Source organism: Camelus dromedarius, chromosome 26, assembly GCF_036321535.1.
Source record: "Camelus dromedarius isolate mCamDro1 chromosome 26, mCamDro1.pat, whole genome shotgun sequence".
Lineage (NCBI taxonomy): Eukaryota > Metazoa > Chordata > Mammalia > Artiodactyla > Camelidae > Camelus > Camelus dromedarius.
Window position 1 is genome coordinate 26,515,938 of NC_087461.1, and position 24,733 is coordinate 26,540,670.

Sequence of the window (24,733 nt, forward strand, 5' to 3'; positions counted from 1 at the left end):
TTGAATTTCTGCTTTGTGGCCATAGAAATATTCTCCTAATAGAAGAGAGGAAGTGGAGACATAGACATTCTGCTGAGATATTTGTGTCATCATATTTGAGTTGGAAAGGACTTAAGACAGCATAGAGTCATAAGTTTTTATGGGCGAGAATCCATGATAGTGTTACTTGGACAAGAACCTGGGCCTCCTGCCATCGTGTCCATGCGGAGGAAGAGGCAACTCGGTGGGGGATGGCAGGGATCCTTCTTGCTTGAGTTCCAGGCTCTTGCTAGTTTTCATTGCTCACCTGCCTTTAGTTTATGTCCATGTGGCCTCTCATGGGAAGGTCACTCTGTCCTGATAGACTGAGTTTCTAATCAGCAAAAAGCTCTGGACCCACTCATATTTCCCAGAGTTTTTCTGCTGACCTGATGACACTTTATATAAATGAGACCTAAGAAACTACTGGATATAAAATCCTTATTGTTATCGTTTGCCCTCGAGTTCCATAGGAATGGGGTGCTGTCTCAGGCTTTCTAAGGCTAGATCTGCACAAAGATAGGGTGATAGGCTGTGCTGCAGAACCCTCCACAGTCGAATGGGAATTCCACCTTAGTTTTTAGAATCAGGCTGATGAGTTCAAATCTTGCCTTTACCAGTTATTAGCTTTGTGACATTGGGGAAGAAACTGTACTTTTGTGTCCAATTTTCTTTATCTGTAAATAAGTTCAGTATTTATTTTAAGGCTTTTGTTTTAGAATTGAATGAGCTAATTCCCTCATTTATACCTAAAATACTGATCGCGTGGTTCTATGCTGGTGTCTTGGTTGTTGATTACTAAGGGACTCGGCAGTGAGAATGCGGGTGGGGGACCCCTGGATCATAGAGCTTATATTCCAGGATATGCTTGTAAAAGACTGGATGTGCAGTGGATTTTTAGTAAATATCCATTTCTTTCCTAATCCGCATTGATTGTGCATATATCTTTATACTAATATATGAACAATTTTTTATTGCAATTTAAATCCCTTTGTAGTATTTAAAATATGAAGCTGTAACAAAAATACGTGAAATAAAATGATTTGACTTTTATTTTCTTTTCAATAAGCAAAACAAAATAAAATAGAAAAGAAAAAAAAAGTTTTGAAGGAGTAGAAATAATTTTATTTCCGTGGAATCAACTCCCTATGTTAGGTTTTTCGGTTATGCTGTTAAACAGCATATAAAATTGATAGGTTGTGACTTCAGTGTTGATAGCTAGGTGAGTATAGTTTCTTTTTGTGGCTGTCTTTGATGAATTATTTGCACTAGCTCATAAATGATGTGCATGTTACATATTGGAAACGAGGAATCAGTGGAGACATACTACCTCCAATGCAGTCATTTTGTTACCAAGTCCAAACTCGTTCTGCTCGCCGCATGACAGGCCAATAAATTGGGAGATGAGGTGTTGCAGCAAGGAGTAGTGACTTTATTTGAAAAGCTGGCAAACACAGAAGATAGCAGACTGATATCCTGGAGAACCCTCTTTCCCAAGTCAGAATTCAGTCTCCTTTTATACTAAAAGGGGGTGGGGGTGTGGTTGGTTGTTGCAAACTTCTTGCTGTACGAATTGTTTGTCCTTGGAATCCTTTGTTCTTGCATCTGTCCATGTGGGTCAAATCATGCTGCCCCTGTAAAACCTCTAGAAAAAACAAAGTTTATTCCCTATTTTGCAACTTGCCATCTCTACATAAGTGCAGAAGAGCTAACATTCTTAAAGATCAGAGCATGGAAATAGGCTCTCCTGGATATTTCAGGCTAAAGGCAACTTTCTTTTACAAAAGATGCAGAGCTAGCAAGTCTGAGCCTAGAAAAGAGGCAAAAGGTTTAAAGCCAAAGAACAGATCTAACATGGAGTCAAATTTGTCCTTTTCTATTACAATTTCTTTTTCCACCTCATTAATAATTTTAGTAAGAAACATGAGCATTTTTTTTTTATTTTTGCTCCTTAATAACGGATAAGTGGGCCAACTACTTTTTTGTGAGCAGGGATGCTGTGCGGGCCTTGGGGTCACAGAAAACTCTTGTTGGGGGTGGCCGAACCTGCAACATGTGTGATGCCCCATGAGTGTTGGTGAGGGTCTCCCTAACCAGGGGCTCCCTTCAGGAACCAGAACATGGGCATTGACCTCTGGAGACCACTTTTTAAGCTGCAGGAAATTTTTTCAGATACTGTGATTGAAAAATCACTCTAGCTGGGATAATTAGGGAATAAAGGAAGAGGAAAAGGGCTTGGAGTAGAGTAGAAGAGGACAGAAGATGAGGGAGCCTGGAGGCTTGGCAGCGGGGCCTTGGGAGACAGGGGAGCAGAGGTGGGGAGGGGCCCGGCTCTGGAACCAGCTCCGGCACCTGTCCCCGTTCCCAAGCCACACAGCCTTTAATTGGCCCAGGACGCTCTCCTGTCTGGATGTCACCCTGGGCAGAACCTTGAGAATCGAAGGTAAGGGGTGGGCAGCACTCACCTAGGGGGTCACTGAGGACTTTGGTCAAGTCCACAGTGCCTTTTCTGGTCATGTGTCTTCACTTGTCCTTTATCTTAGAATCTGAGAAGCAGGAGCAAGGAACTCAGGGAGAGATCCAGGAAGACATCTTACTGTGTTAAGAGAGGATAGGCACAGCGACACGGGGAGCGAGGACACTTGCAGCAAAGTAAAATGACTTCACAACTGTTGCGTCAGAGCTGCAGGTGTGAGAGAGCCTAAGCCTGTCTCAGAGTGCAGGGGACAAGCGGAAAGGAATGGTAAAATTTCCACTGACAATTGAAATTTTGTTAAATAGCCTGCTACTGTTGATTGTATCACTTGAAAGTATGCAGGTGTATTTCTGTGAGAATTTATAGGTTCACTGAACCACACCAGCCCCTCTTGCCCCCATCGGGGATGGGCTTTCTTCAGCACAGTGCCCCTCCTGCTTGGGTGGGCCACACTGAGGCTCCTCGCCTGGGGCCGGGCTGCTGCAGGGCACTGAGTCCCCGAGGCATGGCCCTGTGAGACACGACAGGAACATCTCTGATCTTGACTGAAGGCCTCCTTTTCCCCCTGCAGTGTAAGAATGCCGGTGACTCAGTTAGAAGCATGCTTCGAAGCTGTCCGTGTCCTTGCCATCCAGAAACGGAGCCTGGAAGCTTCCAAATTTCTCAGAATGTGGTTTACTTTCACCTTCTACAGGTGAGTGTATGTGCTTTTACAAGTGGAGGAATTACTGCCGTTTTCCTGGAACTTACTCACCACTAGTCCGTCTGATTTTCCTGTGCTGGGATTCAGTATGGCCTGCTAAAAGCTCTGGAGTCAGATCTTGAAACCCTGATGAAGAGGATTATTTATTTTATTTCTTTATATGATAGTATTTTACTTTCAAAATTCAGAGTTTTCGGTTCTTTCAGGAATTTTTTCGGGGGTTGGAGAAACAACTTTGCTCTTACCATCTTTGTGACCTGTTGCTATATGCCTCTCTCCTGTCTTCGGTCACTTGTGAGGCGGTTCCATTTGTGACCCTGTCCGGGTTGTTCATGTTATAAAACATAAAGTCTGTAAAAGTACAGTCCCTTTTACTCCGAAGACAGTCCACAAATACTACTTAAATCTGGGTGTGGGTTTAAGAAGACAGAATCATTAGAACACGTACTTGCAGGTTGCTAGGGCAAAATCCCCAAATCAATAGTCTAGCCCAACATCTAAAATCTTTCTAACTTACCTTGGATTTGTATGGATAAGTGAAGCAGTTTGCTAAGAACTCAAGACCAGGGTTAGACTACAGGCTGGTGTAGCTCAGCAGGTCCTCCCGAGCCAGCGCTGTGCCAGAGGTCAGGCCGAGGGGAGATTGCGGGTCCTGCCCTCCCTGAGCTGACAGTTTCATGGCAAAGACCTTCACCAGGTGAAGAACTTGGAGTTCCTTCTAAGAACAGTGGGTTTGAAAAGAGTCCTAAAAGCGCGCGATTGACACAATCCCGTTTGTCTCAAGTAGGGGAGAGCGGCTGTGGGGCCACTTGGGAGACACGTGAGTCCAGGTGGGCAGTGTTGGTGGCTTCCACTTGAGTGGTGGGACGGTCAGTGGGTAAAAGCGAACAGATTGAAGGCATGTTTAGATGGTAAAATAAAGGACGAAAGCTCTCTGTGAAGGTAGGATGGAGTAAGGCCCAGGTTTCTGGGTGGATTAATGAGGTAAATGATGGTCCTGCTGTGCTCTGAGGAGGGAAAGCTGCAGAGGGAGTTCTGGGGGAAATCTGATGAGTTCAGCTGTGGGTAAAGTGAAAGGCTGTTCGATGTGTGGTCTGGGAGCTCAGGTGAGAGCCAGTAGTGAGTACGGGGAGGGGAGAGAGACTTTCAAATCAGTTTGTCTTGCGAACATACAAATAAGTACGAGCAATGACACACTTAACACCTCTATATTCTGGATTTAAAACCCAGTAACATTTCGCTATATTGACTGCAGAGGTTCTTAATTTTTTTTAATAGAAATAAAATAAATAGAAACAAAATAGTGGAGTTAATGAACATCTTAGTGTTGATGTGTGTCCTTGTATGTATTTTGATACCTCATCTGTTTATAACCATAATCTACAAAAAGTTAACTTGCTTAGCATAAGATTTAAACAGAGGGACGTGACACACTCTGTTGGGGGTTGACGCTGATCTCCTTGGGCAAATTATGTAGCCTCTCTGTGCCTTAGTTCCATCTTCTGTGACTGCAACCTGGCCCCTCATCACAGCTGATTTCCTAGACTAGATGTTGGGAGGGAGGCTGCTGAAGGGAGTAAGAAGTGGCAACTTCTAGGGATATTGAAGAGAGAGACAAAAACAAATTAAAGCCTATACACTGAGTACAAATACCCTCAAAAAAGAAAGAATCCCTCAGTGTTTTGAGCCACTTAGCGTAAGGGAAACAAAATCACGTGGACCTAAAGCTCTTGAACATGAGAATATTGTGGGTGGGGAGGTGTCATCAGAAAAGTGTTGAGAAAAGGCCTTTTGGTTTCCCTTGACGTTTCCGGTAAGGATGGGGAGCAGAAGCGAAAACCCCCCGCTTCACAGTGGAAGGTGCTGTTTTGTGTGAAACTGACCAAAGGTTGGAAACCAGTCCTCAGCGGTGCTGGCAAATGAAGGGACTTCTGGATTGGGTGGGGCACTTGCTGTGACTTCCAGGTGACCTGCTGGCTGGGGGCTGTGAGGCACGCAGTAGGTTTGCAGGGTGACCCGGGCATAATCCCTGCCTCTGAGGCTGCTGGTCTGACTAGCAGACCTGGGCAAACGCAGTCCTAATGGGGCAGCTCATGATGTGGCCTGGGACACCTGCCGTGCTGAGGGCGAGAAGAGGGCTCCCCTGAGGGGGTGTCCCTGCGGAGAGTGGAAACGTCCTCCTGCAGGGGACGTAGAGCCTCTGAGCAGGGGGCCGGAAGCACGGGTAAGACCAGCCTGAGCACGGAGGGTTCGGGGAGCCGGAAGTCATACAGTGGGCCGAGCAGCCTTGTTCCTGAGAAACTAGAGGGAAAAGATGCTGAAAAGGCAGGCTAAGGTCAGACCCTGTGGTGCGTCATGAGTGACAGGAAAGGACTGGTCAGGCAGGCACGAGAGAACCCTGTGGGCGTCCCAGCTGGGGCGTCACGCCGGAGGGAGGAGCAGAGTTATAGACTTTGCCACTTATTAGCTGTGTGACTTTGAGCAAGATCACCCCACCTCTCTCTATATATATCTTCATCTTTAAAGTGACAGAGTGACAAGCTCGTGTCATCAGAAGGCTTAGTTTAGCTCTGATCCTCTTGGTCCAGTCCTGTCAGTGCTGCCCTGCAAGGTTCTGCAGCGGCTGCTCTTACCCTGAGATGGGAGGGCGCAGAGGGACATTGTAGCGCCCGAGGGCAGGAAGGGGTTGCTTTAAAAACAGACATGTAGCCGCCTGCAGCTGCAGACCTGCAGGCAGTTTGGTTGACGGTCGTGGAGAGGACTTTGGAGGCCTTAGCATCGTCTTAAGACTTGCTTTCCCTTGGGGATTGGAATTGCTTTTGCAGATTATTGTTGAAGATTTGGGCTTCTGGCAAAGCTGTTTCCAGAGATGGGTATATACGTAACATATCGTATAAAATAAAATGCTTTTATTTAATGTGTGGGACTTTGCAGCTGTTGGGAAAAGCTCTGTTGGCCTTGTCTCCACGGAGGACACTAGGGGTCAGCAGAGCGTGCGGGAGGGCAGGCAGCCCGCCATGCTGCTGAGGGGTGTTCTCCCCAGGATGGCACTCTGCTGAGTTGACTCTTCTCTGAGTTTGCTTGCCAGATGAGCAGACAGCAAAGTAATGAGTTCTGGTGGGATTTTATGACAGGAAGAAATAGGGAACAGCAGTTTTTTCTGGACTAGAACACGCTTTTGATTCCTGATCCATTGTGTTCCATTACAGAATTGACGAGCTGTGTTTATTCTGGGACTTGATTGAAATAAACGTGCAGCCTAACAGTTAAGAGTTATGTTTTATTTGGCGGGAGGACTCGAGCTGGGATGACAGCCTCTCAGATCACTTTGAGGGACTGCTCCCAAGAGGTAGGGGAGGAGCTAGGATTATATAGGAGCTTTACAACAAAGACCAGGTAGTTGGAACAATAGAAGATTGCTTGTTATCTAAAGAAAGCCAGGTATCTCAAGTTCAAGAATTTAGTGCTTTTCTATGTATGGGAGGAAGCAAACATTTGGGTCATTGAATTCATTCCTTTGACAAGCACCTAGCTATCTATGGCCAGTATCCTGTCCTTTCTTATTCTGAGTCCACTCAGAGGGCACCACTGTGAGTGGCTGCAGAAGCTAGGCTGCAGGCCTGTCCTCGCTGGGGGGTGGCGTCAGCCTCTGATGACTTGGTTTCAGCATTCTTCGTTTACTGACGTGGTTGCAGTATTTTCATTCACATTGTAGTATTTTCATTCACAGACTGAATATGGATAATCTGGAGCCTTGGAAAGGGACCGAGATGGAATTACTGCAGGTAACTTCTACTTTAATAAGCCGTGTGCAAACATAAACATGGAGGAAGCATACAAAAGGATTTGGTGGTGTAGGGAAGGGTTTCTGCACATTACAGGAGAAGGCAAGGCAGAATTCCTCCTTGTGGGCAGGGACGTGAGTCCACCTTTCCTTTCTGTAGTGGTTTCTGAGAAAAGTTTATGGTAATTCACCAACATTGACAAACGGTGGCACACATTGCATTCAAGAGCTGGCCGGCTGCAGACTTGTGTATTGGACAGGTGGATTTCATAGGCAAGTGGTCAGGTGGATGGGAGAGAGATGGAGCCCAGGCCTGTGCCCAGATTCAGGTTTAAATCGCCATTTCCTCACCATAGGGCCTTGGACTAGAATGTAACCTTCCTTAAACTGTTGGTGAATCTGTGAAATGGGCATGATAATATTGGTTCTTCCTGGGTTTGTTGTAAGTTCTAAACAGCATTATAACACACATGAAGCACTTAACCCACTGGCACTTAGCAGTGTTCACTGTGTGTGGTCGCCTAGCTTGGCGTGTGTCAGAGCCGTAAAGGCAGCATGTGTCTGTTGAGGGCGCACTGGTAGCCCCTTGAACAGCTTGTGAATTTGGTGACTTCCTTTAATCCTTGTAACTCTGTGTGACATGGGCAGTTATTTTCATGGACAGAGGAGGAATCTCAGGGTAAAGAAGACTGTGTAATTTGCCCAAAGTCAGACCATAATTTTGGGTGCAGGGGCCTCGGTTCAGCATGGGCCCCTGGGCTTTCTGCCCTCTCCGTTCAGCACCAGAGCCAGACGTGGGTTCGCCTGTCTCCCAGCCCAGAATATCCAGCAGACAGCAAGACACACCTGGCCCTGTGCTGCTTGAGCAAAAACTCCGGAGGGGAGGCAGGTACTAAAGGGATAAACATAAAAACAGACGACTGCAAACTGTGATCAGCTCTGAGAAGGAAAGGAACACGTCTCGCCATGCAGAGCTGGGAGCTTTCCCGTCAGGGCTGCTCTTGGGGCGTTCATCTCAGCTAAACAAGCTCTGCTGCTGCATCAAGGCAGGAAGGAAGGGCGCCTGTGACCAGGTAGACTGGGCCTCGTTGATCATTCTCATTCCCCATTCAGCGGCAGCTGTCACGGGCACTTATCTAGTAAACAGATGTCGGCCATAATCATCATGCACTTTACTCAGTAGTTTTATTGGCCCCACCTTTGAGATGAGGTCATTGAAGCTGGGGAGTTTGCTGCATGCCCGTGGTCACCTTGGAAATACCCCCACTGGACTTTAAACATAGACTGGCATGGCTGTCATGCCCCAGCCCTGTGGATGGCATTGTGTAGCTTCTCCCAAGTGGACCAAATGACTGACATTGACTTTCTTAATTCGTAGGAAATGGTATGTGACAATAAGTGAAAAAGTTAGTAAGAAATTATTTGGAAAAAAAAAAACCACAATACTTCCCCATCTGGGGGGCGTACCCAGTGTCACACACCCCACTCACTGCCTGGCACCTCCTCCCTGCTGACTCCGTGTTCAGAAGCCACTCTGAGCCTTTGAAGAACATTTTGCTGCATGACACTGTTGACTAAGACCTGCGACCTCTCTGTCCCTGGTTAACTCTCTCTTCAGAGCCATTTAAATTTTATGCAGGCTCCTCCACTCAGATGTAAGACTAGACTCTTTAAACTTCTTGATGCAGCTCCTTAATGAGGATCTTGTGAAGGAAACCTAGTCAAAACCAGGGATGTATGCACATAGTGACTGTAACCTCAGCACTTCGTGAAGTTCAGAATCAGAGGGGTGGGAGACTCAGGAAAGGCTTTTTTAAGGTAGCAAGGGGAAAGTGAAAGGACGCAGTCTGTGTGAGACTAAAAGATCTCGGTCCCAGCCAGCAAGGCACCTGCGTTCAGGATGGTGTGTGGAGAGTGCAGAGTTCTCACAAAGAAAGAAGTGTTGGGATGGGAGGGAGGACAGTTAGGTTCTTTACTGGGGAAGGAAAAAGTGGGCTGAACATTTCCTGGTTGAACAAGAGGACTGTGACATGATGTGCTTGTATTTTGGAGAGAAGGGTTTTGTGGGGACAGGCCTAGGGAGAACGCTCTCTGGCTGGCGAGTCAGCACAACAGGGAACCACAGAGACCAGGGCAGACCCCAGGGCCCCTGCTGGGGGAGGGGCTGCCCGCCAATTCGAGCCCTGGGGGCTGCTTCTGTCCCTTAGCGGGGTCCTCAGAGCTCCCTTCACAACCCAGTCCTGTTGATACAAGAAAAAGAAACGTGGGGCATGAGAAGGGCTGTGTCCCAGATTGGTTGAGCCCCTGGGATGTGCCCCATCAGATGTGGGTCCTTGGCTTCATGCAGGAAAGAATTCAAGAGAAAGCCACTGTTGAGTAAAGGTAGATTTATTCAGAGAGAGAAATTGAAAGGCAAGAGAAAGGCCATGAGATGTGCGGGTTGGATGCTCAGATTTAAAGTAGGTACACACTCCACAGACAGAGTGTGGACCTTCTCCGAAGAGGGAGAGAGAGGGGTGACCGCGAGGCGGTGCTGTGTTGCTGGTTTTCATGGGCTTGGTGGCTTCATATGCTAATAAGTAGAAGGACCAGCCTTAGGGCAAGGGGCAGGGATTTCCAGGGAGTTGGCCATTTCCCACCCTTTGACCTTTTGTGGCTAGCCTTGGGACTGCCATGGTGCCTGGGGGCGTGTTATTCACCATGTTACTATTACAGTGGGTGTATAATGAAGCTCAAGCTCTGCTAGAAGTTAAATCTCTTCATCCTGAGCCTCAAGGCCTATTGGGGTTTGAATCCTTCGCCATTTTGATGTTAATTGCTGTGGCCTTCCTTGAATGGCTGTGCTCTGCCCCCTTCCATCCTGTCTCACTGTGATGACACAGAGAGCAAAGGCCGGGCCCTGCCTGTGCTCCTGCACTTAACAGGGGGTGGAGTGGGGTGGGCTGAGGATGATTCAGTGGTGAGAAGGATGTTTCAGATTTTCCCACGTGGGACATGGGGACCTGCCAGCAGCCACCGCAGATTTATCTCACGGGCATTATGGCTTCTGTCACTCATCTTTTTCTATTTTCCGTTTTTTTTTTAAGTATTTAATCTAAATTTAATATCAGTTTTTTTTAGGAAAGAAATTTCTTTTACTTTTCTTTGGGGCTCTTTTGGGGGGGGTAGGTAATTAGGTTTATTTATCTGTTAGTGGAGGCCCTGGGGCTTGAACCCAGGACCTCGTGCACGCTGAGCGCACGCTCTACCACTGAGCTCTACCACCCGCCCCATCATCTTTTTCTTTCTGCTTTAGCTGCCAAGAATCTTACAGCTGAATTTCTAGTCCGCCTTTAACACTTGTCCTGACTTCATGGCATCCATTTTTATGACTACCTCCGCCTGGTTTCATTTAAGTATTGAATCTCCATTTTCTCTTCACTCTCACATTTGTCTTTTTGTTGTTATGGTTGTTAAGCTGTGTTTTAAAAATTGTTTAATTTCTCTTTTAGCAGGAGGCTGAAAGTAAATAAATATGTAAACAAACATCACACTTAAATGCTTTTATACATTCTAAGCTGTTTAGTAGTTATTTAAAAACCAAATTGAATATTAAAGTGATAACATTTTTAAATTATTTTTATAAAGGTATAGCTGATTTACAATATGATATGTTTCAGGTGTACAATAGATGCTCCATTTATAGTTATTGTAAAACATTGGCTGTATTCCCTCTGTTGTAAGATACATCCCTCTAGCGTGTTTACGTTACATGTAGCAGTTTGTATAAGAAAGTTGGGTAATGCAGAGTCTGGGGCGTGGCTGTGTGTGACCCAGGTTCACGCTCACCCTGCCTGTCAGAGCCCAGGCCCTCACTCCTGTCTGCATGGGAGTGAGTGGAAGCAGCTCTCATCAGCGCTGGCACCACCCTCTGAGTGGCAGTGACAGCAGTGACTGTGGACATGCAAAGTGTTGTTCCAGGAGCTTTATATGCATTTCTGCATTTAATATTTAAAGCCCTCCTGTGAGGAATCGTTTTATGTATTTTTAATGAATAATACACTTTATTTTTATTTTGATAGAGTTCAAACCTCCGGAAAATTTACAGGGGTAGTACAATGAACACTTAGATACACTTCACCTAAAAGTGCAGTATTTGCCCTTTTGTGTCTGGCTTATTTTAGTATACTGTTTCAAGGTTCATCCAGGTTGTAGCCTGAATCAGTGTTACGGAAATGACAGGCCAGCCAAGAAACAAGCACCACTCGGAGGGTTGGAGTACTCAGATTTATTACACCGGCGGGCTCAGAGGGGCTTCTGCTCTGAAGCTCTGAGCACCCCCAAGACGTGCACATGAGGTTTTATAGGGTTAATTACAAGTATGGGCTATTAGCCAACAAGGCTCAAACAACAAAAAGCAAGGAATCAGTACACTGGAGCTTATCAATTAGGAACAGATCACGTTACTGACACTTGTTGAGCTTGGATTTACGAGTTAGCTTGTTAGCCCAGTAAACTGACACTAAACTTCAGATTTATGAGTTAGCCCAGCAGAACTTAGATCAGTAAACTGACACTTATCACACTTAGATTTGTGACTTAGCTCGTTAGCCCAGCTGGGCTTTTCCTTCACATCAGTAATTTATTCTTTTCGCTCAATAATATCCTTTTTCTTTTTTTTGTTTTTGGTCTATTTAAAAATATTTTCATTGAAGTCTAGTCAGTTTATAATGTTGCATCAGTTTCTTGTGTACAGCACAACATTTCAGTTATATAGGAGCATACATGTATTCATTTTCATATTCTTTTCCAACATAAGTTACTATGAGATATTAAATATATTTCCCTGTGCTATACAGCATAAAGTTGCTGTCTATTCTGTACATAGTCAGTATCTGCAAATCTTGAACTCCCAATTTATCCCTTCCCACACCCTCTCCTCTCTGGTAACCATAGTTTGCTTTCTATGTCTCTGTGTCTGTTTCTGTTCTGTAGATAAGTTTGTCTTTTGTTTGTTTGTTTGTTTGTTTGTTTTAGATTCCACATATGAGCGATCTCATATGGTATTTTTCTTTCTCTTTCTGGCTTACTTCTCTTAGAATTACATTCTCCAGGTCCATTCATGTTGCTGCAAATGGCATTATTTTATTATTTTTTTATGGATGGGTAGTAGTCTATTGTATAAATATAATACAACCTCTTTATCCAGTCATCTGTCAGTGGACATTTAGGTTGTTTCCATGTCTTGCTATTGTAAATAGTGCTGCTATGAACATTTGGGCGCAGGTGTCTTTTTGAATTAGGGTTCCTTCTGGATATATGCCCAGGAGTGGGATTGCTGGGTCATATGTGAAGTCAGTTTTTTGTCTTTTGAAGAGTCTTCATACTGTTTTCCACAATGACTCCACCAAACTGCATTTCGACCACAGTGTAGGAGGGTTCCCGTTTCTCCACAGCCTCTCCAGCATTTATTGTTTGTGAACTTCTGAATGATGGCTATTCTGACTGGTGTGAGGTGATGCTTGATTGTAGTTTTGATTTGCATTTCTCTGATAATGATATTGAGCATTGTTTCATGTGCCTATTGGCCATTTGTATGTTTTCATTCAAGAAATGTTTCTTTAGGTCTTCTGCCCATTTTTGGATTGAATTATTTGTTTTTCTTTCTTATCAAGTGTAAAAGATGTTTATATATTCTGGGAATTAAGCCCTTGTCAGTCTCATTTATTGCAAATATTTTCTCCCATTCCATAGGTTGTCTTTTTGTTTTGCTTATTGTTTCCTTTGCTGTGCAAAAGCTTGTAAGTTTAATTAGATCCCATTTGTATATTTTTGCTTGTATTTCTATTGCTTGAGTAGACTGCTCTAGGAGAACGTTGCTGAGATGTATGTCAGATGTTTTGCCTACGTTTTCTTCTAAGAGGTTTATAGTGTCTTGTCTACATGTTTAAGTCTTTAAGGCATTTTGAATTTATTTTTGTGTGTGCTGTGAGGGAGTAGTCTAACTTCATTGATTTACATGCAGCTGTCCAGTTTTCCCTGCACTATTTGCTGAAGAGGCTGTCTTTACTCCATTGTATGTTCTCACCTCCTTTGTCAAAGATTCAATGACCAAAAGTTTGTGGGACTATTCTTGGTAATTTTGTTTATCCTTTCATTGATGGATGGATATTGTTTGTAACTTTGGCTACTCTGAATGATACTGCCATGAATATTGATGTGCAAGTTTTTGTGAGAATATGTTTTCATTCTGTTGGCTGTACAGTTGGCCCACCATATCTGTAGTTTCCACTTCATGGATCCAGATGGCTGATTGTAAAGGGACTCGAACTTCCTTGGATTATGGAATCCAGGATGAGGGGTTCCTGAAACCAACCCCCCGAGGATACTAAGGGATGACTCTACATGTAGGAGTGAAATTGCTGAGCCATATAACTCTAACTTTTTGAGGAAACACCAGACTTCTCCAAAGAAGCTACACCATTGTCCCTTTCCACTGGCCACAAATGAGGTATCTCTGCCTCCTGACCAACACTTGTTATTGTCCATGTTTTGATTATAACCATCCTAGTGGGTGTAAAATGAGATCTCATTTTGATTTTGATTTAGCTAATGATGCTGAGCATCTTTTCACATGCTTATTGGCCATTTGTGTATCTATTTAAATCCTTGGAAAATTTAAAAAATTGGGTCGATTTTCTTTGTATTGTTCAGTTGTAAGCATTTGTTATATATCCTGGATACTAGTCTCTTATTAGATACAAGCTTTGAAAAATTTTTCTCCTATTCTGCAGATTGTTGTTTCACTTTGCTTTTTTTAAACATTAAAACAATTTCTTTATAGGAGAGGTAATTAGATTTATTTATTTATTTTTTGCCAAGCATGCACTCTATCACTTGAGCTACCCCCTTCCACTTTCATTTCACTTTCTTGATGTTGTCCTTTGTAACAAAAAGGTTTTAATTTTGATGAAGTCCAGTTTATCTGTTTTTTTCTTATCACTTGTGCTCTTGGTATTGTATCTAGGAAACCATAGCCTATCCTAGGACCACAAAGATTTATACTATGTCTTCTTTTAGAAAGTTTATAGGCTTAATTTTTACATTTCTGTCTGTGATCGATTTTGAATTAAATTTTATTCGTTATATACAATAGGGGGATCCAGATTCCAGATTCATTCCTTTGCCTGCAGATACCCAGGTGTCCCTGCACCATTCGTTGAATAGACTATTCTTTCAATGGAGTGTTGTTGGCACCCTTGTGGAAAACTGACTGTAAACGTAAGTTTCCCCCCCCCCTGGATTTTTTATTGTGTCTCATAGATTTAAAGTGAGTCCTCCAACTTTGCTCGTCTTTTTCAAGATTGTTTTGGCTGTCCTGGGTCCCTTGTACTTCCATATGAATTTTGGGATCAGTTTTTCAATTTTTGCAAAGAAGTCAGCTGGAATTTTGATAGTGATTCCATTGAATTTGTAGATCACATTGGGGAGTCTTAACATTTTTAACAATATTGTCTACAATTCCATGAATATGGGATGTCTTCCATATATGTAAATCTTTTAAATTCTTTTTCAGTGATACTTCAAAATGCTCAATGTACAAATCTTGTAAATTTTTGTTAAATGTATCTCTCATTTTATTTTTAATGCTGTTGTAAATGGAAAGTCTGAGCTTCTTAAGGGTGGGAGTATATATCCATTTGTTTATTTCTAGGATTCCTACACAGCAAATACACTAGGTTTATATTTGCTACATAAATCTATCCACAACTCTTCCCACCCCCGTGTTATAAGAAACCAAGACCCAGGTTAAGCTTCCTGAACACCTATGTGGAAGTGAGAAATGAGACCCTTGGGTGAGGCACAGTGCAGATGATACGGAGAGCTTATTCAGGATGGCTTCATCTTAATTTCTTTTAAACAATCCTTTCAGTGTATATAGTCAGATGCATTAAGAACATGCCCTTTTGATGTACAGAGGATCTAAGACTATCATTTTCAATTAATTTCTAGTGAGAGTGTTGTACTTGAAACCTAATTTGCATCAATCTTTGAAGATTTATGTTTCAGGAGCTTTGACTAAAGAACACCTGTCTTTATTCAATAACGACAACTAAATGCTCAAACAACATGTAAGAGTTTGAGCAAACTGCCCCCGCCCCGTAGTGCTGGGTGGCTGCAGCTGTAACTGGAGTCAGCGCTTACCTCTCTCAGTAGGCTTGTGCTGATCTGGTCAAAGGGTTTGGTCCAACACTTTGTCTGTAGTCTGTTGGACAAATCCAAAAAACATTGATTTAAGGTTCCTGGAATGGAATCTATTCTTATTAATATTAAGTAAGCACATATTAAGTGCTTACTGTATGTTGGGAATTGTCCCTCAGCCTCACATGAATATTATTTCTCTTAAAACCTCACATATTTCCTTGTTATTCCCACTTTACAGATAAGGAGACTGAGCATTAGGTTTTCTCTCTTTTGGGGGGAGCTCATTATCAATGACTGCAAGTTGTAAGGAAAAAGATAGATTCATCCTGAGAAAATATTTTTCTGAGAGTCAGCAATGAAGAGGGTGACCACTGAAGAGGGTGATCATTGTTCGAGTGAGACGAGCCCCGGGTTGTACGGAGTCAGCATCCCTGTCCTGGACACGGCCCGTGTAGAGCTGCGTGGTGGGTAAGGCGGCATGGCCGCGCAGGGAACGAGGATGCCGGGCCGTTGGGCTGTGCTCAGGCCTGGTGAGGCTTTCTCTTAAGGGCAGTGGACCGTCATTGACAGATTTTAAGTAGAGGAGTGGGGTGCTCTCGTAGATCACTTTTGTGCTTGTAGAATGCTTGGAAACATTTAGAAGGCTCGGCAGGAGGTGATGTGATGAGTCAGAGTAGGGTGGCTGCGAGGTGTAGCAGTGTTCAGTTTTCAAGTAGTTTTCAGTCCCAGGTTTGTGGCTCAGTAGCCGTGTCACTTTGGATGACGCACTCAAGGAAGTGAAACAATTTACCTAATCAATTGAAGCAGTGATGTACCCAATTCCCAGGACTGTTGTGGAGATCCAGTGAGATAATATGTGCACAGTGTGCAGCGTGGTCCCCAGCACAAACTCAGTGCTGAGGGAGTGCCAGTGAGTACCTGGTAGGACAGGTGTGGGTGGTGGGACTCAGTGACTGAGGAAATCTTAGCCCTGAAGTAGGGGTCCAGGCACATCTGTGAGTGATGGGCCTGAGCTGGGAGAGGCAGGGAGACCTTCCCCCATGACCAGGGGCCCTGGGCAGGACGGCTATGGGAGGAGCACCGTGAAGTCAGCTCTTTATAGGTAGAGTTGGAGGTGCCCTTGAGACATCTAAGTGCAGTGTCACGAGCTCACAGTGGAGGTCTGGGCCCAGGCTGTGCATTTTCCTATAATCTCAATCCCTAAGGATGCCGAGATATTGATCACTGAACATGAAGACATACTTTAAAGACAACTGAATGGTAGTATCATCTCTGTCATCAAAGCTCACGTCTCTTTATTCATCACTCACTTTGCTAATTGGGTACTTACAGGGCTCACTTCACCGCCCTCCCCTGGGCTCAGGCTCCATAGTAAAGAGCTAGTGAGCCTCCCTCTTTCCCGGAAGAAGACACATTTAGCTGGTAGCCTTCTGTACCTCGCCAGACTTAGACTTTTAGTTTGTTATTTTAATTCTATTTTCTGTTGGCCATCTCCTGACAGGAGAGACGTTTTACCTCATGCTCATGTTTCAATTAGATATTACTGAGAATTGCTGATCCATAGTGTATGTATTTTATTAACTTTGTAGAGTACTTCTCATTTTTCTGTCTTTGCCCTTTAATTTTGTATGCCCCTTCAAGGCTCTGTCTTATTTGGGGCCTTATTTTTTTTAATTAAAAAATTTCTGTTAGTTAAGAAAACAAAAGCAAAGAAAAAATGCACATGATACCTAAATTTAGAAAATATCTGGTGTGTTTTCTGTCTCGGCAATGGAGGGTTCTAGAAACTCATGAAAACCTTCATTACACAAGTTCCTTAAAATGCTGATTAAGAAATAAAACCTTCCTTCCTTATCTTTCAAGCTGCACAGCTAATTGTCAAGAAAGTGAGGGGAAATCCTCAGAATCCAAGACGAACCAGAAAGAGGGGGTTCTGGGAGGTAAGCAAGACTTAGAAGCCCTGGGGGGCCAGTTGGCTCCTGAACTGAGTTTCAGTTGTCCTGACAGGAGGGCAGGAGGTGAGCCCCAGGCCTCTCACACTGGGAGTTGGATGGCTGATCATATGTAAGGCCAAGCCCATCCTGAGAAGCCTGCTTTACTAAAGGGTGAACTAGAGAAAAAAATTCCTCAAGGCAAGAAAGTAAGGAAAGTCAATTTTTTTGGAAGAGGGGAAAAGTAACAAATCCAAAGTAAGGATTTAGTTTAAAGCTGTTCTGGCATGACAGTGACCACAAACTCCTGGCATAAAAGCACAGCTCTTCCTGGAATGAGAAGATGTTTTGAATGAATCAGTGAACAGCCATTCCGAAAAAGGCCTCCAGAGTCTTCTGGATCAAGATGCTGTACCCAAACACTACTCTTCCAAGGTCTCATTTAAATAACAAGCAAGGTTTTAGAGGAAAGAAGCCATAATCATAGCTCTATTTATTGACATTACAGTATGCTAGGAATTCAGAGGTGACTATGGAGTTGTCTCCTCTTTTATGGACCTTACTTTCTGTTTGGGGACATGCACTGACATAGTAGGGGAGCTGTGTGGAGGGAGGTGTGAGTCTGTTGCAATTAGCCAGGAGAGGAGATTAAGAAAGCAGTGAAGGGTGGGTGACATTTTTAGCTGAGGACAGTCCTGTTCAGTTGGCTTTTAATTGCAGGCTCGATGAGTTGTCACTGGGGGGAATAGATCTTATGGAGGATGGACTTAGTTCAGGCCTCTTCAGAATGGACAAGTGAACCTGGAGAAAGACAGTCAAATCTGTGCAGACATTGAAGTTCACGTGAACGTGTTGTATCCCTGAGCCAAAGAAAGGGCAAGTAGGCAGCACTTCTTGAGGACAGAGGAGTGGTTTTTAAGGTTCTCCAAGAATGAATCCCAGGGAACCGGGATGGCCAGTTTTCAAACTGTGACTTTGCTCTTTGGACGGTGTACCCACCGAGGATATTGGCCGTTTATAGGTTTTCATTTCTCTTTAATACTTGTCAGGTGATGAGGACGTGGGCACAAGCATTTGACACCTTGTCGAGGTGACTTTGGGTACCTGCCTAGAAGCGCGGGCCCAGCTACGGCTGTGTCATACATCTTGCCGCCCATCCCGCTCCCCGGCTCCGTGATCACGGCAGAGTGGTTCCTTGTTGACCTGTCCGTATCCTCTGTGACATCATAACCCATCAAAAGACCGGAGCGTATTAGCTTGGCTTTGTTCTTTTCCATCCTTCTCTTCGAATGATGATGACTGATAGTGGACCCAGTAATGTTAGCAGATGTTTCACAAGTAGGGCTCTCAGTACAAACCTTGTAATCCCCACTGTGTGATCTAGAGAAGAAAGTTACATTCTTTCCAAATTGTTTTGATGCACTTATGTGGGAAATTGGTGTACGTTTGAATATGTATTTCCTCTCTGAATCATCATGGCTAGAGATGAATTTGGGCAGACATGGAATGTGTTTTCTGTATTTGAACTGTATGGTCCCCTAATTTCTCCCCAGCTTTTTAAAGTCATCACTGGAGTGCTACCTTCAGAGCATCCCAAATCATCCACCACTGCCTGTTCTTCAGACACTGTAAGTTCCCAAGTTGGAGAAGGCTGCTGGCTGTTGAGGCATTCTCTGGCACATCTCTGGCTGGCTGATGTGGGCTTCGCACCCAAGACTTGGCAGACAGTAACTAACCACGATCACGTCCATTTCTGGGACACTCATGGAGGATTTTAGACCTATGCTAGTGGCATACGTTATTTCATTTAGTTTTCCCAACAATCATAATTAGATTTTATCACCTGTATTAATAAGGAAACTGTCAAAGCGAGTGACATGCAGACTTCGGACTGGAACTCGGGTCTTTCTGATCCCTGTCTCTATTCCCTCCGCGGCCTATCCTTCCAGATGGCCAGGAGACTCTTCCTCTGTCTTGAGTTTCCTGCTGATGTTACCACTATCTTTGTTTCTAGGAGAGGAAAAGAAGTCTCAACTTACTTTCCAGTTGGAAATGGAATGGAGAGTTAACGTTGGAAGCCGGGAGAGTCTGTCCTGTGATGAAGCGGTCTCCGAGCCACTTCCACTGGGACGTCACATCACTGTCTGGGCCCCTTGCACAGCCTGTGCACAGGTGACAGCACAGATGTGCCGAGCAGTCCTCCCGGACAGGGCAGTGGGTTGGAAATGAGTTTGGGGATTTGGTTTCATTTCATAGGTTCCTGAGGGTCTTGGCCTGGCACTTCGAGTGGGATCATTCCCTGTCCCACAGACTCGTGCTCTGGGCCTGTGCAGAACTGACGTGGCCTCAGCCTGAGGCTCAGGGCCCGTGGTGATGAGGGGCATTTTAGTCCAGGGTCTGCGGAGGCTCTGACACTTCTGGGTCGTGGGACTTTGTCCAGGATGATAATAATTCCTCCCCGAGGTTCAGATTTCCTTGCCTGTGAGCCGAGGTAGTAATAGTTTCTGAGATGATTGTAATGATTCAGTAAAGGGCGCAGCGTGTGCTGGCAGGTAGCTGGTGCTTAAGGAGCAGAAGTCGCAGTCACTCTGTCAGCCTCTCACTGTGTGCTCTGTGCTTTGAGAGGTTGTGTGTTTGGTGAAAGTCCCGCCCAAACCCTAGGGTCTAGATGAACTGTTGTTCCTTTACTTTCCCTTCCTTTTCCTCTTTCCCTTCTCTGTGTCTCATGTTTAGGTAGCAGATTCTTCTGTTTCAGGGAATATGGGCCTTTCTAGAAAAAGGACAGGATGAACGTGGAGAGGTGGGGCCCAGAGGGGGTCTGGAGAGTCTGCACAGCGCTGCTTCCCTGCGTTTCTGCATCCGGTCCCGTCAGTGCACAAAGACAGCCTTCGTCTTCCTTCCTGTGTCATCGAGTCTCTGTTTTATGGGAAAACCATTTTTACGTATCTATTTTCACTTACATGTTTCGTTCAGATGCTTGTTCCTTTTCTCCCTGTGCTTCAGCGTTCCGAGGAGAGAATTCAGCAGTGCAGCATCGTCTCCGAGCTCTATGAGTTGATCGGCTTCTACCGCAAGTCCGCCTTCTTCAAGCGGGTGGCCCCCGTGCAGCGCGCGGCCCCCGGCATCCCGGAGCCTGGCGGGAAGGCCTGCTACCGACTCCTTCTGCAGACGCTTCCTGGCTACAGTTTGTCGCTGGACCTGCAGGACTTCAGCAAAGGTGTTGGAACTAAAACATTGCTTCAGTCCCATTAACCATGCCTGGTTTGGGCCCTGCTGTCCTGTCTCATCAGGGTGAATTCTGATTCGTGCAGAACAGGGCTCTGCAGACTTTTTCTGTCAAGGGCTTGGGAATAACTATTTCAGGGACTGCAAACCTCCTGATCTCTGGTGCAGCTGCTCAGCTCTGCTGTTCAGACGCCAGAGCAGCCGGACAATCCACACAGCCACAGAGCTTTATTCACAGCAGTGGCTGGGGCCGGATTGGGTGTGTGAACTGCAGTTTGTCCCCACAGCCCCCTCACTATTGACGCCTGCACCAGAGCGTGCATTTGCGACAATGGGTGAACCTACACTGACACGTCATCATCACCCAGAGCCCAGACTTGACACTAGGATTTACACTTGGTGGTGTGCACTCTGTGGGTTTGGACAGATGTGCAATGTCATGTATCCACCGTCACAGCATCATACAGAGTAGTCTGTCTTAGTGACCTTAAAATGCTCCGTGCTGCACCTCATTCATTGCTCCTTCCCCTCTAGCCTCTGACAGCCACTGATCTTTTAGTCTCTGTGGTTTTCCCTTTCCCAGAACACCATACAGTTGGAATCAGACAGTTGCGGAACCTTCCCAGATTGGCTTCTTTCACTTAGTAATAAGCATTTAAGGTTCCTCCATGTCTTTCCATGCCTTGATAACTCATTTCATTTTAGCACCAAATAGTAGTCCATTTTCTGCCTGGACCACAGTTTATCCATTCACCTACTGAAGGACAGCTTAGTTGCTTCTGAGTTCTGGTGATTATGAATAAAGCTGCTAGTAACATCTGTATGCAGATTTGTGTGTGGACATAAGTTTCCATTTCATCGAGTAAACCCCAAGGAGCACAGTTGCCGGATCGTATGGTAGGAGTACGTTTAGTTTTGTAAAAAATTGCCAGACCACCTACCAAAGCATCTGGGCCCTTTTACATTCCCACCAGCAATGCATGAGAATTCCTGACGCTCCACATCTTCACCAGCATTCGGTGCTGTCAGTGTTCTGCGTTTTGGCAGTTCTGACAGGTGTGCAGTGGTACCTCGCTGTTTCAGTCTGCATCCCCTTGATGACAGATGCTGTGGAGCATCTTTCCATAGACTTCTTTGGCATCTAGATTTCTTCTTGGATGAGGTGTGTGTTCAGGCATTTTGCTCATTTTTTAATCAGGTTGTTCATCCTTCTTGTTGAGTTTAAAGAGATTTTGGTGTATTCTGGATATCAGCCCTTTATCAGTGTGCCCCTGCCCTTCACCTGCAGCACCGGAGTTGTCCTTTTGGTCTCAGTGGAGTGTCAGCTCTTCAAAGAGGTTCCCTGTCTTCCCTCAGCCTAAATACTGTCCTTGTATTTTTCACTTTCATTGACTCATTTTGTTCTTTTTAAATAGAATTTCCCATAAATTGTAAGTACATGAAATAAAAAAAGGGCAATGATTGAACACCGCCTCCCCCGCCAGTCTGTGTGCCCTGTGAGAGCAGAGGCCCTGTCCCCACTCACCGTGTCCCATGACAACACATGGCACATGTCCATGTAAAATTGTGTAGTGTGGGGCCAAACCTGATGAGCAGCTATGATGACATGTGTTGGCTACCATTTATTGAATAGAGTTTGTTTCTTGATCTTAATTATTATACCACATGAATGAAACATGTTTCTTTTGAAAAATAAAACAACAAAGCACACCTCCATGTGATTGGTACTTTCTACTTAGCCTTCTGATCCAGGAGAGGACGTTCACCATCATTTTGTGGAGGAGGTTGGGGAGGTAAAGTAAGAGAGTGAGATCAAATAAAGTAAAAATGATAACTGTTATCAGCTGGCTTTATTTTCACTAAGACATAAAAGTTACTTTAAACCATATCTCAGCTGTTGTTCTGTTGTTTTAAACATTTCTCATAGAATTAAGTGAAAGCCCACTAATCCCTGAAAGGGAAGTTGTGTGCTCAGGTCCTGAAAAGTGTTTATGTCTATTTCTTGAAATGAATATTTTCCCTGCTGGTTACAGAAAGTCGATGCTGGAACACAGCTGTGCTCTGTGTGTGTCTGCCGGCTTCATGGGCTGCTCACAGTCATTTTCATTTTCTTGTGTTGAAGTGTATGAAGGTTTTCCATCAGATATTTTGCTCAGCCTTTTCCTAAATGAGGGGTTGAATTTTCCACAGGAAATCTTATGAAAGAGAGTGACAAGGCACATGCGTTTCCCAAAAAGCAATAGTTCATGTAATAAACTCTCACATTGGTGAACTTTTTTAATACAAGCGAGGAGAAAATTTTATCTCTGGGTCATATGCCACAAGTCTGTCTTAAGAAAAATAGATTCAAATTTTATAGAAGAAGCACTTTGAATCAAGTAGAGATTATGATTTGTACACTATTTGGTGTTAGAACTTATACTCCGTCTTATCATAATTGCCTGTGGTAGGAACTGGATCATTATTTATTTATTAAAAAAAAATCCACTAGGTGCTATTTGCCCCATTCTTGATGTGGCAGTGCTGAGGTTAGTTAAGTTGGGCCATTTAGAATTCTTAGCTAGGGTTTCAGGACATTGATTTCAGCCTCTTTATCTCTTTTTACAATCTCTTCTTTTGTGTTGGCCTTTGGTCTTTTGACAATGTGGAAATACTGCACGGATCTGTCTTTCCATTTTTTCCTGTCTTTGTGGGAAAAGATTTCTGTAAGACAGACTACTAGGACATTAAGTTTTCTGTGTGGGTTAAGTTTGGTCAGTTCTAAGGATTTCAATTAATACCTATTAATACTTGCTATTCAGCTAATGATAGTAAAATTATAAAATAACTTAAGTATACATCAATAAGTGTAGTACAATAAGCCCATCACCCAGATTAAGGAATTCACAAACTTTTCCATATTTCCTTTATTCAGACCTTTTTTCTCTTATTTGTCCTTTGTTGAAGTATTTGACAGCAAATCCCAGAAGACATGTCATTTTACCCTATGTATGCAAGTAGGCATATCTGAAAAATGAGGGTCTTTCCTTTGATCAGGTTTTTCCATTTGACCCATGTGCTTGTTAAGTACCACCTGTATCAGGCATCTCACTAGGCATTAGGGATACTTGGGGCAATGAGACAGTCCTGGCTCCCAAGGAAGTTAAGGGCTAATGGAAGAAACCAACACAGGAGCTTAGGTGCCTCACCTAAGATACCTGCTGGATGACACCAATTGGACAAAATTTGTGCACAATACAGTAGGATTCACAGAAGGGACTGGTCAGACTTGTAGGGCAGGCCATGAGAGAGGTGGTCAGCAGGGCTACAAGAGGAGGAATCACTTGATCAGAATCTGAAATCCTTTCTGCCAACCTTTCTACCAAGCCCCCAGGGCCCATCATACACAACCCTGTGCTGTAACTGTTTTTGATTCCTGTTACCACATCTCCTTCAGGAAGTATTTTAAGGTGGAAAATATTTAAAATCAGTAATTGTTGCCAGAAGGGACATAGAACAAGGAACATGGAAATAACACAAATGTCCATCAGCAGATGACTGGATAAAGACGATGTGATACATATATACAATGGAATACTACTCAGCCATAAAAGATGCAATTTGCAGCAACATGGATGGACCTGAAGACTGTCATTCTAAGTGAAGTGGGGTGGAAAGAGAAAGAAATATGCCATATGACTTCATTTATGAGGACTCTAAAATTAATAGCAATAATAATAAGACCACAAATGAACCAATTATTATTTTGATTTCTTGAATATGTGTAAGCACATCTGACAGTCCTTTGTGATTGGATTCCATATTCTGTTTATTATTCTTTTGTAGTTGTCTTTATTCCTCTGGTAACTGTAAGTTTAAAAATCTAAAGCTCTAATCTGTTCTTAGAAACAATAATTAGTACATATATGTAAACTAAAAAATGCAGTATACACTATACATGTATTTATATGCAATATGTATATGTGGAGTTGAACTGTAATAATTCTACCTAATAAAACTGAAAAAGAAAAAGAAAAAATTTATTTTAAAAAAGTCACCCCTCTTTAGATATTAAAACGTTCAGTTCTGAGATTCTGTTAAAGACAACATGGAAGTGGGCTTTTAAGATTTTCTCCTTGCTCCTCAGTGAGCAGCCTGGGCTGCACAGCTTGGCCGCCACAGGCCCCCAGGGCTTGCCGGATTGCTTCTCACTTGTTGGGAGGAAGATTAGCTGCTTGAGGAATATTTATGCTCTTAGAAGTTGCTGAAAACCCCACAGAGCTTCTGTTTACATGGAGTGTATCTGTCAATATACCCCAGTTTAGAAATTAGAACAGAAAATTTTAAACCCAAGAATTGACAAGCACTCGCTGCCCCAGCTCGTGGTCAAAGCAGTGCTGCCACGGTGGCGTGTGTTGGTTCTAGAAAAAATG

The 24,733-nt window shown here is 44.0% G+C and overlaps 1 protein-coding gene across 1 annotated transcript in view; it reads left to right on the top strand.

Annotated features, from left to right (window-relative positions):
- Nucleotides 1-22,676, top strand: part of LOC135319413 (uncharacterized) — a 93,210-nt gene extending 70,534 nt beyond the window's left edge. Inside the window, exons 8-12 of the mRNA XM_064479555.1 lie at nucleotides 3,066-3,188; nucleotides 6,928-6,982; nucleotides 14,117-14,241; nucleotides 18,650-19,268; nucleotides 20,100-22,676. The gene's annotated coding sequence lies outside the window, so the exon portion shown is untranslated. The remainder of the gene's footprint in view (nucleotides 1-3,065; nucleotides 3,189-6,927; nucleotides 6,983-14,116; nucleotides 14,242-18,649; nucleotides 19,269-20,099) is intronic.
- Nucleotides 22,677-24,733: the final 2,057 nt, after the last annotated feature.